The sequence below is a fragment of the Saccostrea echinata genome, unplaced genomic scaffold (assembly GCF_033153115.1).
Source record: "Saccostrea echinata isolate AGI-Se365-2 ecotype Australia unplaced genomic scaffold, CSIRO_AGI_Sech_v1 ptg000022l, whole genome shotgun sequence".
NCBI lineage: Eukaryota > Metazoa > Mollusca > Bivalvia > Ostreida > Ostreidae > Saccostrea > Saccostrea echinata.
Genome location: NW_026889771.1, coordinates 10631267 through 10647493, shown reverse-complemented (window position 1 = coordinate 10647493; position 16227 = coordinate 10631267).

Genomic DNA, 16227 nt, shown 5'->3' with positions numbered 1-16227 from the left:
ACCAAAGTCAGATTTTGATCAAGTCCTAGTCTCAAGTTCTCATTCATGTTTTACTTTTGAGTCTCAAGTTCTTTTTTTTAATCTATAACTCGTGTTCTTGATCATGTACACTTCTCTCTCTTTCATATTCTCTTTTCTTCTTCACATTTTTCTCTTTCTCTTCATATACACGTCTTCCTCTCTCTTGTACAATTTCTAGTTTCTTAAGTTCTAATTCATACTCAATTTTTTTTTTTTCAATTTCAGCATGCACTAATCATCTAATATATCCTGTTTGATTAAATACTGTACCACAGCGTTCTGATCTCTACTTTACGAGCACTTTCCGAGCACTACGCTTAACATTCCAATGAAACTTTGTCACAAATTCAAACAGTTCGTCTTTTTTCGAGTTTGAAGCAAACGCGCATCTAGCACTCCGAAAAAATACTCCAGGTTAAAAACCATTTTGACTGGTGTGTACAATAGTAAAATAAAGAACTGCTAACGATAGTATTGTTCTCCCGCCTACCTCCAAGCATCCTCGCAAGCCAGGGGTCCTGATTCAACACGTTGCCGTTGGACCCCTGGCATATTTCATTCAATATTTGTGGGCTGACTGTAGCGACGTCTTTCGGAAAAATTACAAATTTTAATTGTTTTTCTTATCTCTCAACCAATCACATTAAGCCATTCTAACTTGTAACACGTGTAACACGTGCATTTGAGGTGTCAACTGAATCCTTATCTAACTATTTATGAAAGCTTTAATTTGATTGGTGCTTCTCAATGAGAGAAGCAAACCCACGAATATTGAATGAAATATGCCAGGGGTCCAACGGCAACGTGTTGACTCAGGACTCCTAGCTAGCTTGCGAGGATGACCTCCAAGTCAATTTTCAAAAGTTAACACATTTGAATGATTTTTCATATCTATATAGATATTTATATGAATTTTAATAAAACGTTACTTTTTTGGTAAAACAAAGAGAGATAACTGTAAAATTTTGGTAAAACTTGTGTTTTTCACTATAGAAATCAACGGAAAACGGAAAATATTTTTAAAACATCTCCTCCCCCCCCCCCCCCGTGAAACAAAAATTCCTTTTTACAGGTAATATGGACTGGCATTTCACAAATTCATACCAAAGCTTTTTGTGTTTCACGGGGGGGAACATATGTTTACAGACAAAAAACTACAAAAATGTTTATTTTTTCACCAATTCCAAAGGGGTTAACAACTAAAACATTGTATTTTATTAATAATATATGTTTAATTTTATATGAGTAAAACATAAAAAAAGATTCAAGGAACATTTATTCATATCCAAGAATATTTTGAAATGTGTTGATGCTTTAAGGCCCGATTTCAATGAAAAATATCGTCTACCCCCCTTATTCAAAGAGCTGGAGTTAGGGGTAATTAACTATTGAACACTGGAAATAAAATTATTAGTCAATTTCCATTGAACTGTTCTTCGCATTCAACAAAGATTTTACGGCCAAATTGCCATTAGTATTGAATTAAATGGGTGTAAAATGTAGGCGGGAATCGAGAGTTAGCGTGCGTAGTTCTTCCCAAATTTAATTTTGTGATCAAATATCTCCCGAGATATCGTTTTTGAAAATTACCCACAAAACGCCAAATGTTCGATAATCCAGGACGAGCCCCCAATTTGTAACGTGTACCGAATACATAAATCTATACTTGGCTCGAGGTGACACACTTATAACAACACCTCCAGTCAAAACAAATTATTTTTTACAGATTTTAATTATAAATACAAAAAATCACAATGAATAAACAAACACAATTTAAGACAAAATATACATTACAGACATTTTTTACTCAGCTACATGTAACTATAATAGTTTTAAAATCCAAGGTCGTCGATCAGCTCTGTGGACGTCGAGTTACGAGATTGACGGTAATAGTTGATCAGGCGCGGACATCTCCACGGTTTAACCGGGCTGGATTACGAAGTGCCCACCTATCTTGTCTCCTCTCTTAGCAAACGATCGCGTGCTTCCATTCCTGCAATCGTGACAACTGACGATCCACGAAGGGTAACGAATGACGTCACAAACTCCAAAACAGCTGAGGCACTACTACTATTTTTGCCATAGTTTCTAGTCCTCTTCCTTTGGTATAAATGTACAAGTCAGAGGTCTTGTCTGTCATCGAGCGGAACACTCACTCGTTTCTCATATAAAGAGTCGTTTCAAGTTTTATACGTCATTTAAGTTATACAGTAAACTACAGTTAAATTTATAATGAAGTCACTGCGGCCTGTAAAATCCGTAATTCGTTATATCTATATAAGGAATTTGTTAAATTTACATAGCTTGGGATCAAAAAAAAGCATTCGCTATATCCGTGAATTCGCAATATCCGTGTTCGTACTAAACGAGTAATACTGTATTTAGAGTACGAGTTTCCTACTGTATCGGAGATACAGGGTGGGGCTGAGGGCGAGAGCGATAGCTCAAGCTGGCCCCGCCCTGTATCTCCGATACGATAGGAAAGAGTATTCTAAATGACTTGTGTAATGACCTTTCTTATGTCCTCACTAATTTACATGTGAATTTTGATATATATTTATATCTATATATATCTCAACCAATCAGATATTTCTGCAGCAAGTTGAATTATAACCCCATTTTTAGCAGTCGCAAGTGAAATGCCGAGTGAGGTGGACGTGCAGTTAACAGATTGACTTTATCACTCTATAATAATTATAATTGTGAGATGCGTTACATGTATATAATCCTAGCATTGAATTTAAATTTGATTGTGTGGGGTTTTTTTTTTCTATTTTGCATTTACTCTCATTTTTATAATTAAATTTATAAATTTAGTGCAAATCATTTTGATACATAAGAATTATGTGGAAATGTATTTGAGGCAAAAATGTTTCGGGGAGATTGTATTTTGGGGTATAATCGGAGGAATTTCCGACAATGTCATCCACGGGTCGACATACATGTACAGTATTCTTGGCTCAAAACCAAACAAAATATGAAAAAAGAGGGGGGGGGGGTCATTTTACCTTCATGTTTGAAACAAAATGTAGAGTAGTACCCAAAGACGGATCAAGCACCGGCGCGCCTCAGGCACCCCCTTGTGTATTTTTTATTGCTTTCATATATTATGTTTGTTTAACTTGTATATACTTTTCAGACACGTAGTATCAGGGCTGATTCTGAACCTACCCCTCCCTCCCAGTACGATTTTCGATTTCTTTTTTTTTCTTTTCCTTTGATAAAGAAAATCATCCGTGATCACCTCCCCCAACCCCTCTCCGATTTAATTTTTTTGGATTTATTGGTAACCACTGGTAACTATACAGTTTAAAATGTTATCCTAAATTCACTTCAATTTTTTTGTAAACACTAACAGCGCTATTACGCAGTTTGAATGATTCTTATGTCTGTCTCATTTAAGATAATTATGGATACAGCTTTCCATAATCGCTAAAAATAAACCGTGCTGTATGTAGATATTTTGTAGTTATTGTATGGTTCTGCTCATTTGCATAACGAAACGCCCACAAAGTGTTCTGTATCGCAAAGATAGACTCGCCGGGTCATATTACAATCATACGGTGGCATATTTCTCCCCCCTGCATGCAAGATATATTATGTTAACATGCAAGAAAAGTATGTCAACATACAAGATAATTATGTCAACATGCAAAATAATTCTGTTGACATGTAAGTTACCAATCTTTTCTTTTTTAGGGAATCTAATTTTAATGTTGGTAGAATTACTTACTTATACATCATATAATAAGTTTGCATCAGAATTATGTTGACATGCGACTTATTCAAGTTAACATGCAAGATGATTGTGTTAACATGAAAGATATTTATGTCAACATGCGACTTATTAATGTTAACATGCAACACTATTATGTACACATATGGCTTGTTTATGTCAACATGCAAGATAATTATGTTAACATGTAACTTATTTGTGTTAACATGTGACTTATTTATGTCCACATGCGAGTTATATTTTAACATGCAAAGTATTTATGTCAACATGCAAGATAATAAGTTGCATGTTAACATACATATCTCGCATGTTAACATAATTAACTCGCATGTTAACATAATTATCTTGCATGTTGACATAAATAAGTTGCATGTTTACATAATTACCTTGCATGTTGACATAATAAGTCGCATGTGTACATAATTATCTAGCATGTTAACATAAATAAGTCGCATATCAACATAATCCTGTTGTATCTTGCTTGTATGATTTCATATAATGTCGTTAGTAAGTTAACCAAATTAAAATTAGATTCTCTAAAGAGATTGGTAACTTGCATGTCAACATATGTATTTTGCATGTTGACATAAATAAGTCGCATGTCTACATAATAATGTTGCATGTCAACATAATTTTTTTTGCATGTTCGGGGCAGAAATATGCCACCATACAATCAGGACTCAAATATTGACATATCCTGACTCATTTAAATCCCGGTACATAGCCCTGACTCATTAAAAATGCCGATAAATATTTCATGCATGCTCATATGAGTAATTTAATTTCCTTTTCCTCTTTCAAATTTCAACACGATAAAAATATATAATGTGTTAATGAATATTTATTTTTGACGTACATGATAAATTTAATGTAAATATACTACTAACTGACTATTCAGTTTTCAACATTCATACATACATGCAATCTAATAGAACAATTAATTACTTGAGCTTAATTGCTCTTTTTTTCCCAGATGTATATCAAATTGACATGTATATATGAAAACAACTTCAAAACGCCAAACACTTGAACAAACTCGACTTTCATTAATTTTTGATACTTGATACTTTTGTTCTTATTACAGGAAATATACATGTACGTATTTTGAAAGTAAGACACCCATATACAAATATAAGAATTATAACTTAAACCACAAACTAATTCCATATTTTAAGTAAAAGAATATCTTCGTACTCGCTCCTTTGCAAATTTTAGAATTTCTATGTCTTCCTGGAATATTTTAAATGCGCGTGTGCTGATGCAATTTTCCAAATTAAATTTTAAAAATCCCCGTTCAACTTTGTTTCGTAAGTGTTCTAAATCAGATTTCAGCTGACTGCAATATCTATATCCGAAATCCGCTTTGTAATCCAATAAAATTTTGACCTTGTTGGCTCTGTCTTTAGCATTTTCGTCATGAATCATTGTATACAACAAAGAGCGCACCTTTTCTTTAGTATGTGTATCATTATCATCGTCAAATAAGTAATTTTCCTCTTCACTTTCATCATATTTTTCATCATACATTGCAGTAGCAATAGGGGCATATATATTTGTATTTTGCTTGATAACCCCACCATAAGCACCAGTGTCTTCATCAGTTTTTGCATCATTAAATAAAATAAGCTGATTAGGATTTAATCCTATTGTCAGTAGCCACTTTAAATCAGCACATGATCCCGAGCTTATTATGTCCAAAAACTCGGATGGTGGAGAGTGAGGCCTTTTATTAACTGTGCATACACCATTTTTACCATATCTTTCACCAAGCACAGCGTCAGAATGCCTGAGTTCAACCAAATGTGTGAAAAGCTCTTTATTTCGTTCACATTTCTCATCTCTGGATATATTTTTCACATATTTTCGCAAAAGATTGGTATGTTTTTTCCTAAGAGCAGTTTCAGTGGGCGTAACTCCTTCTATGGTTGTACTGGAAAAATCGGCACCCTCATCAAGTAATTCTTTAAACAGCAACCAATGACCACTGAAACATGCAATATGAAGTGGGGTAACATTTTCAAGGTTACGTATATTTACACGTGCTCCTTTGGAAATTAAAAACTTAACAACATCTAATCGACCGCGTTTTGAGGCCAAGTGCAACGCAGAAAGATTGTTGTAACCCTGCTGATTAACATTCGCACCATTTTTAACTAAAACTTTAACTATTTCTAAGGACCCTTGATCCGATGCGGACATCAATGCTGCGTACTGAAAACCATCTGGTTGATATACATCGGCTCCATTTTTTAGAAGCAACTCCACAATTTCACGATGACACCTCCAGCAAGACGCTGTTAAGGGTGTTAAGCTTCTGCATGATATACCAAGAGTGTTTTTCTTTTTAATCTCCGACGTACAATTGATAGTATTTTTATATATCCAAGTTTTAGGAAAGTTATCAAGAATCAATTGCACAAGGTTTGGTTTCCCAGTACAGCACCCAAGTGTCAGAATGCGAACAAGTTCATCTTCATTTAGAGAAAAAAACAAAAAACTTGACAAATCTTGCTTAGAGAATACTTCAAAAATATACTTTTGCAGTTTTGAAAATACGTTGATACTTTCACATGCCTGATTCATGACGCTTTTGGTTTTTTTTCAGCAGATATTTGAGAATGGCTTCATGACCATAATAAACAATCCAGCTAACAACCCGTATTTTTATGACTTCTTTCTTAGAATCATCAGACATACGCAATCCAAACAACAACTCGTACTCCCATAGCTCAGCATAAATATTTTTACTCTTCGTTCTTTGTATATATGTCAGTATGTTCTCAAAGACATCTTGTTCAGTAGAGTCGATTTCAAAATTTTTTACAAATGTTTCAATTAACTCTTTTCCTGGTATTTCATAGAGCATTGTAATAAAAGCTATGAGAAATTCGGAACAATTCAAGCATCTGCTATTGAAAATATTAAACAGTTTATTAGGATCGCGAGATGAGATATCCACTTAAAAGCGTTTAACAAGCAAACTGTAGAGGGGTCTTGCAATTTTGACAGCAAAAAGAGAGTCACTGGTCATGTCTTCAAGACAAATACTGTTGCAAACATAATCCGAAGGCATATGTTTCAAAATCTGTTCTGGAAACAATGAACCATAACAGCAAGCTAGTACGTCTGCAATATCATCATGCTTGAAAACATATTCGTTTTCGCCTAGCTCTGTGACATATTCATCATTCATGCTTCGCAAAGACTGCATGGTAGAAAAATCGGTGACGGTATTTGTCTCCACGCAGCAATTTATTATGTCTGTCTTTTTGCGGTTGTTTGCATCTTTTGCAAGTATGTGGTATGTCAATTTCCTATCATCTTGCATCAACAGCAAAACCAGAGACGCAAAATGTACTGGCTTAGAATCCCTTAAGATTTTTAACTCCTCCATAAGGAAATAATATGGATTATCAAAAAAGATTTGCCCTAAAATTTGGAAATCTTTTCTTTTTGAAAACTTTTCACAGAGATATGGAAACATCTCGATATGTGAATCAAGTGAAAGTTTTGCAAATGAGTGTTCATCGACATTAAACGGTTTGCAATGGTTTTGCAATATGTTGAATTTTTCTTCAACGTTGAGAGTGTTTTCCGGGTCCTCTATATCTATACATTGAATAACTTTCCTGTCAAAAATATCATGTTGTGAGAGTTTCTGAAAGATGTTTGGTATGCATGTTATTATAACTTTTGATTTCTGTAAATGTTGCAAAATACCATGCTTTAATGAAAGAAAGGATAATATATCCTGGTTATATCTCAGGTTATTTTTAAAAACATCTTCTAATAAAAACAGTTGGTCTACGTCCCTGTCTCTATACGCCAAAACTTGTTCGAAAGATAACACCGGGACGATCTCGTACTTTTGAAAATTTCCAGAGCTAAATGTCGAGCCAATGCAGATTTACCCATGCCCTTGCCTCCAACTATCAGCAACATATCACATGACCGAAGAAGATCGAAGGCTTTGAAACAATATCTGGTTTCTGCAAAGATTTTGTCATCTTCCATCCATCTCTTTATAAGTTGAAAATGCTGGTCTGTAAAAGAGAGTATATCTAGATTTACTGTGAAATCACTTATTTTCGTGAACTATAATTTTCGTTGTTATCGAGGTATGTAGAGACCCACGAATTCATGTCCAAAACGAAATGTAATATTTCATATACCTAATTACTCATCATTTCTCAATCCCCACACATCAATATTTATTCCTCAAACATCTAAAATTTGAGTCCACGAAAATATGTGATTTTACAGTAATATACATTTTAATTATACATTGAATGACGAAAAAATAAGATTTTGCAAATAGGGGAATAATATCATATCTTCTTGTCAACTTAATAAGAATGAATATATCTTTAAAAGTATTCAAAGGAAATGGACCTTACTTCTAATTTCGGTTGGAATAACCATCTGTACTCTGGGCACAGACTTATCCAATGGAATAGCCTGATACTCAGGAAAATGTTTGTTCAGTTTTCTTCTTGAAAGTCTCGATATAGCCTATAAAATTAAAGTAACATGCAATTATTTCTTGTCTTTGAAATAAATTAATCCTGTCTTTGAAATTTACTCAAATCAATCTTGTCTTTAAAATTGAATTTCGAAAAATGTATAATAATGATATAAAAAAAAGTTCTCTTAAGAAGATAATATTCACGTGTTCACGTGTTTTACAAGTATGAATTTTTATATATAGCTTCCAAAGATATTCCAAGACTTTTCTAATGGTCTCAATTTTTGTTGTTGAGCTTTCAAATTAAATATTTATTTTATCTTATCTCTCAACGTAAAATCCATTTGCAACTACTGCTCTTCATTAATAAAAATATGTTATCTAGAAACATTTTTCTTAAAATATTTTTGAAACTCCTTTCATATAACAAAAAAGTATAGACTTCTCCACTGGTTAGCCATACTGTTAATATGTAAATCTCAAAATTGTTATGAGCTGAATAAAAATAGTGATCCTGATCCTCAACTTTGTCTTAAAAATTCTTGATTTTTTCTTATAAACTGAGGATAGTAAATTGACGAGCTGACACACGACAAGGTTGATGACCCAAATTGATTACACCTGCTTTTGCTCGACTGGTGAGTAGAGGAAAAGTAGACATTGATTTGTTGGTAAATCAAAAGGAAATTACATGTATGTATTTTTCTCCCTCAGTGCTACATGCTACATAATTTCAATAAACAGTAATTAAAAGACGGGGGAAGGGAATGCGGCAAATATATTGTGAACAAATTTTGTAGCGGTGCTGCACTTACTTTTTCCAAAGTTTTCCACATGTTTCTGAAATCGGTCTCATCTATTTCGCCTGCATTATTGTGGACGATTTTATTCCTTATTTCACGCATCCTTCTCAATTCTGCTACATCGGAGTGGTCGTTTATTTGCAACTCTTTAATCCATTCATTATCAATTTGCTTTTTGTCTTGAGATAGTTTTTTTGACAGCTGCACTACTGCTGTTATATCCAGCTCTTCGTAAATGACCACAACTGTCATAAGAAATGTCTAAAAATATATTGGCTAAAACTATCTGTATTTTTAGCTACATTCATATGTAAAATGTACACTGTATCTAATCACAACTGTTCATAATCTATTGCAAAGATTTTAAAAGCGAAAACTGTTTCATAGCATTATAGGATCCTAAGGATGTTCACCACACATTCAAGACAGACCAATAACTATTAAAACAAGAAGTCTGTGAGCTAATGCTCACTAGTAATACCCCCCGCTTTGATGTGAGTATACACTCTGATGTGAATATACACATGTTCTGTTACGGACAGACACAGGGATGAACAGGAAGTTGACATCAGATTCGTACAAAAAATGATCCCATCATATGGCATGCCTCAACAAAGAGTATGAAAAAAATTCATGCATCTGCAATGAGTAGTAGCTGAGAAAACTGCCACAAAAATTTGTTATGCATGGTACAGACAGACGCATGGATAAACAGGAAGTTGACATCGGATTCATACAAAAATGAATCCCACCATATGGCATGCCTCAACAAAGAGTGTGCTAAAATTTCAAGCATCTGCGATGAGAAGTGGCTCTCTAAAAGGATATTTTCCCTATACAATGATGCTCATTGAAGTTGTAAAATTTTCTGTTTGAATGGAACGTTTTGAGCTTTCTTTTGAATGTTAATGAGTATATAACTCATAACTTTATAACTCTCTCTCTCTCTCTTATAACTTCATAAAATCTCCATTTCAGCAAAACTCATGTTCTCACGATCCTCAACCAAGAAGGATAACTCTTAAAATTATTATTTGATTAAAAGTATCTCAACATGAAGCTTGAAATTAAAACATTTTCATGCAAGAATTTTCATGATGCATCTTAATATGATTCAAGGTTCTTTGAAGTCTAAAAAGGGCAAAAAGTAAAAAAAAAATGACATTTGTACCCTATAAAAGTCAAAAATACATACAGTTTTAGAGAAATGGGATTTTCTTAATTGTAGTTTAATTTATCAATGCTTTTTAGCATGATATGAAATTAGAAGTGATTTCTGATGACTTGCAATGATAGCACAAGATTTTTACACTATGTATTATAGCGACGTGAAGACCGGTCCTTCGGATGAGACCGTATAAACCGAGGTCCCATGTCGCAGTAGATACTGGCACGAAAAAGATCCCTCACTGCTCAATGGCCCTCAGTGCCTAGTATAGATCAAAATTTGTAGCTCTGGTGGCGTCACCATATGAGTGAAAAGCTCTCAAGAGGGACGTTAAACAACAAACAAACAAACAATGTACATGTATTATATAATAATTGAAGGAAATAGATGACCTAGAATACAAAATAAGCATAAAACACGTCACGCAAATTTCTCTGAATGCCTGGAAACCAAGAGTTCTTTAACCTAAAATTTAAATATATTTGTTGATCAATTTTCAATTAGAAAATGCATAGTTGATGTTTCTATTCGCTTTTCCTGGATATATATTGGAGATTTGATAATTTTCCCTATATAATATGATTTACTACAACTACTAACTTTGAAGAAATACTGTAGATAAATATATATTACTTTGTTGTGAACTCAGAGATATTTTCGTGAGCATTTTCGATTACTTAACTGCTGATTTTATGAACCTGAGGATCGGACTACCTTAGACAATATTAAGAATCAAAAAAATGAATTCATTAAATGACTTGAATACCAGTCTAATGGAGCATTCCTAACATTTCAGCGAATTTTGTATCGTGAGTGAATTTGTTATGTTGGACCATGTATATTTCATATTACCCTAAATGTATTTTTCTATCAATAAAATGATGCTATCATCCATCTTATCTAATATCTTCAAAAATAGTCAACGTTCAATACTCAGAAAAAAGCATCTTAAATAAGTATATTTCAGTGAACTTTAAAGTTTTAATTTACTTACTTCCCTCGGCTGATTCATGAAGAAATTTATTTTCTTGGGGCAATTTAGTCAATCCTTCCATCACCTCCTTTAGTTTTTTCTGTTTTTTCTTCAATTTTAATTTCGGGTACTTCGACTTAAACTACCTTATAGCAGCCTCATTTCCTAAACTACTGATGAAATAGCAGAGTTTCATGAAATTTGCTACTTTTTCAGATATAAGACCATGTGACCTCGTGGCGGGTTCTGGCAAACATCTATTGAACTGGCTGCCTAGTTCTTGATGATTTGTATTACTATCTGCTTTTTCATGCATTGACGGGGTCGAATCTGACGTTTCTTGATCTTCTCTTTCTGAATCTATTCTTTCTTCTAAATGGTTCTGTTTTTTGGCAGATTCTTTTTCCTTTTTTATATTAGATCTTGTTGTGTTTTTATGTTTAGGATTTTCCTCAAGTTCTTGATGAGGTAATTCCTGAGAGAATATTTCTTCCATACTTTTATTCGTTTTGATCTGATGAGGTACTCTATCTTGATTTTCTTCAGAGGAGGTATTAGAAATTCTCGTCTTCTTAGAACTTCTTGTTCTTCTGCCTTGATCTGAGCCCTCGGCTGCCCGACTATGCATTCGTTTCTTTCCTTGCTTTGGCATTTTCCTGCTGTATGTCAATAGCTTGGTAGATTATAATATTTTTTCATTTGATTTTTAGTCTTGAAAAAGCACATGTAAATATAAAAATTATACTTTGACAAAACTGCAACATAAAGTTATAAATTATACAACATACATGTATAAAAACGTGTCAAAAAAGGAAAAGTAACCTTAGCTTTGTAGTAGACATGATTTCTTTCGGTTTTAAAACTTTAATCGATGGGGTTTATTTCTTCAAAAATTTATTGCCAAAGCTTGCTGGATTTGATAGGACAAGCATGAAAATATGCTTTTGTGGATCAAATCCCATTCCTCCGATTTCAGTTTTAATATGACCTGACCAAAGTCGTATCTGCAGGAATTCAAATCAGTATGGTGCTTTATTGCAACTTAAATCATTTACATAATATTATATTATAATTCATATTATAACATTCTTTCTGCCACGTATTCATGAGTTGTTTCTGTAAGATGATTTTTCTTATCTGCCCTCTACTTTAATAGGTTAAGTAATGAATAGAAAAAGGTACTATATGAATGATGTTTCGGAAAAGTTTCTGCCTGTATATACTGTAAGGCTTTAAAACTTTATTAATAAAGAGAACAAATTGCAAACTTGATATGTAACTCATCAAGATAGACTCACATTCCAAAAATCAGTTCAGTATCTGCAAGCATGTAGAAAAAAAGTCGAGAAGACCAAGTGGAACTGACTGAAGGACAAACAGATAGAGAGAAAACTTAGAATCCACCACCCAAGTTTCACCGGTACATATAGTGAACTGATTAATGAGAGAGATTGATGAGTAATTTCACAACTTATTTTTTGTTGTTCCTGGATAAAGAGTTTTTAAAGATTTTTTTCAAATATTTCTTTATAGGACTTTGATTCCTGATAGCAATTTATGGCTTAGGAATTTTGATCTTTAATTATCTTCAAGCAGCTGGGATGCCTGCATATTAATTTGATAATTTGTATCATGTTACTTATTGAGATTTTTAAACGGATTTTTCTAATATATTAACACTACGGACTACGTAAACTTTTGGATGATCACTTCTGTCAACATACAGTCCCTGACAATATACTACACGTTTTAAAAAAAGTCTTCACTTATAATTTCTTGCCCAGCGATTTAACTCTGTTTTTTCTCTATTTCTTTTGTTCATATCTTGGTAAGGGTTTCATTTGAACAATATAACCAGATAACAGGGTTCACTGGTCATGCCAGTTGAATTTATTTATCTTGATCAAGATTTTCGCAAAATGCACAAAAATAATCTTAAGTTTTACAGTCAAGTTTACTGTTCAAGTTTTTTTTTTTTTATTTAACAGTGAAAGTTGTTCAGAAATTCTCTAAAACAAAACTACATGTTCAAACTTAAGATGTGATACATGCAATAAAAGTCCCCAGAGAAGATTTTATAACATAGAAATTTAATGGCTTTTTGAAACATTCTGTAATCGTACCCATTAATAAATAAATGAATTTTAAAACTATACATATATAGATCTGTACATGATGTTATTTATATTCTTTAATTGTAAATTACATGTACTTATCATCTAACAGGATAATGTGGTTACCTTAGACATTTTGTCGCCCGCGTCGAATGTAGTGTTTATCTAGAACGCTTGCTCTAGATTCGCGGAGTAAGGAGTCGATCCTTACGTTGTGGGTTTGAATCCCACAGCGGGACGTAGAGACCGGTCCTCCGGATGAGACCGTATAAACCGAGGTCCCGTGTCGCAGTTAGTGCTGGCATGAAAAATATCCCTCACTGCTCAAAGGTCGTAAGTGCTGAGTATAGGTCTAAATTGCAGCCCTCCACTGGCAAGTAGTGGCGTCTCAATATGAGCGAAAAATTCTCGAAGTGAAATCTTAGGCATTTTTACTATTATGACCATTTTACCCAGCCGTAGTGTGTGCAAGCTGATATTTAAAAAAATTATTATATAGTCTATAAATAGTCCCTATATAATCCATACAAACGCAAACAGTTCATAATACTACATATTCACTGGATTTGAAGCCGTATTCACCGGAGGGTTAGTGCGCGTGCAGCGGCATTGTGACGCCACAATCAATACCTTAAATAACATCGAAAACAATCGTTGCAACTACCGGAGCCAGCTGTGTAATATGAGCAGGAAAATTGTTAGGCAAGTTTATCGCAGGATTATTTTCCAAACATTTCAATGTTTTACACACAGCGAAAGGGAAACACGGAAGTTATAATTTGTAATCTGGACATTTTTTTTTTTATTTTTCTACGACAGAAGTTACATGTAGTTAATGAACATGGAATTAATATTGCCATGCAGCCTTCAGTGTCTGATTCATTCAAATCCTGACTATATAATAAAACAGTTATGGACTCTTTCGGTGGTGAATATGGTTTGTAATTCACCATATTCACCACCGAAAGAGTCCATAACTGTTTATTAGCTAGGAGATTTTAGGTAACAGACCTCCAAGTTAGTTAAAATAACCAGTTCTAGTAAATTTGTTATAAACCTCATTAAAGCAGGATGAATTAATGGATACAACATTTTGAATATTTAATATGTTTGCCAAGGTCATGCACAGAGACAAGAACTGGATTATTGAGTTTGGCTTATTTGATTTGTTAATAACAATGAGAGTTTGCGATATGCGGTGAAATTCTGATTTGGGGAGGGGGTAGGAGGGATTTGTCAAATCTCTCATGTGTTGTGGTAAGATGGACTAACAATAATTCGGAGTTGAAAGAAATTTTTAAGCAATATATTTAAACTTCTAACTTGTTTAAAAGCTACATATACTTTTTATTAGGATTTACGTAAACATGCCTACCTTTTGAAGGTTTCACTTCCTTGTCAATAAATAAGGTAGCTTGCAAGTGACAGATGAATTATATTATTTTTTGCGCATGCTCTTCTTTTTTCCCTAAGCGGGGGGCATAAATTCTCTGAATTTATTTATTGTATTAAAAGTCGCTTGGCACTATTTTTAGCACAGGAGCATGTGGAGAGTTATTACGTTAATACAGGTTGTCGGCGGACTTTATATTCTAATTACATCTATTAGAACTGTTTAGTAAAGGCTAAATTAGACAACACTAGATGAAATCCCGCGCAAGCGCGGGGAAATGAATCTATATATATACCACTACCGACAGAAAATATAATGTAGTTTCTACTGACAGCCTACAGGCTTATAGCAGGACTTTGTTCAAAATCCCGCACGAAGTTGATGTACGTCTCCACCCCCCTCCCCCCTCTTTTGTAAAAACTTTTATTGTGAAACCTGTTATACTATGTTATGGATATTGTACTTCATATGCTCTTATTTCATTTTCGTCAAGGATAAAAGCAGCGAATATGCACATTTTACTGATAAATTGATTTTTTTTTTGGGGGGGGGGGGAGGGGGTAAAAATTCATAGGTACTTGGGTCTTGGTTTATAAATAAGTTTGTACCTTATTGATATGTAAAAAAAAATGTACTTTACTTTTTTTTTACATATCAATAAGGTACATACATATTTATAAACCAATACCCAAGTACCTGTTTAAAAATTAGGTTGTAACACCCTATGAATAGGCGGAGTATTTGATACAAAATACTGTATTCAGAAAAAACAAAATAAATGTATTGATTAAAGCACAAAATTTTACATCTTTAATTGTATTTGAACAATACCTTCTTCATTAACTTTCTCTTTTCATGTAAGCAACTTTATTACGAAGTACAAATTGTACTTCGGGGTTCGTTTCCACGATGCTCTCCGTATCGAATATATACAAATTTTACCGATAAATTTATCAGGAAAACCTACTACATACATGTCTATGTAATAGTCTTTCGATATATAAATATATTCACAACTTATAGTGTTATCAATGATTTACCATTATTTCAATGACCATTCAAACACAAGTTTTTTTTTATAAAAAAAAAATATGCAGGTATAATCGGCTCGTTTTTCTTTTTAACATCGGGCTTGATGCTATATAATGTTCTAGAAGCTTCCGTCAATATTATAATTTACGTTCCGGATACTTAAAATCATAATATTGGTTCCAGGTTTTACTGTAAGTTTGGTTCCGGCCATGGCTTCAATCTTCGAATGAGATTAGAGATGCTTTGAATCGCGATATCTCACTATCTGTCAATATTATCTGCTAGTTCCCATTCTACATTGAACCATGGAAGTAGTGTTTTTCTTGAGGTTTTAGCATGTCGCAGCGGCATGCCATTTTCGTGTGGCGCAATGTTCTTTTTATACGGCGTTATCAGCCTGGTTATGCTCTTTTTATGTGCAGTCTTTTCTTTTTATTTTTATTTTTTAAAATAAATGAATAATAGCGTAGACGAAAGTTGTGAAATACGCTTTCTGGTACATGTACACCAAACAAACTGTAG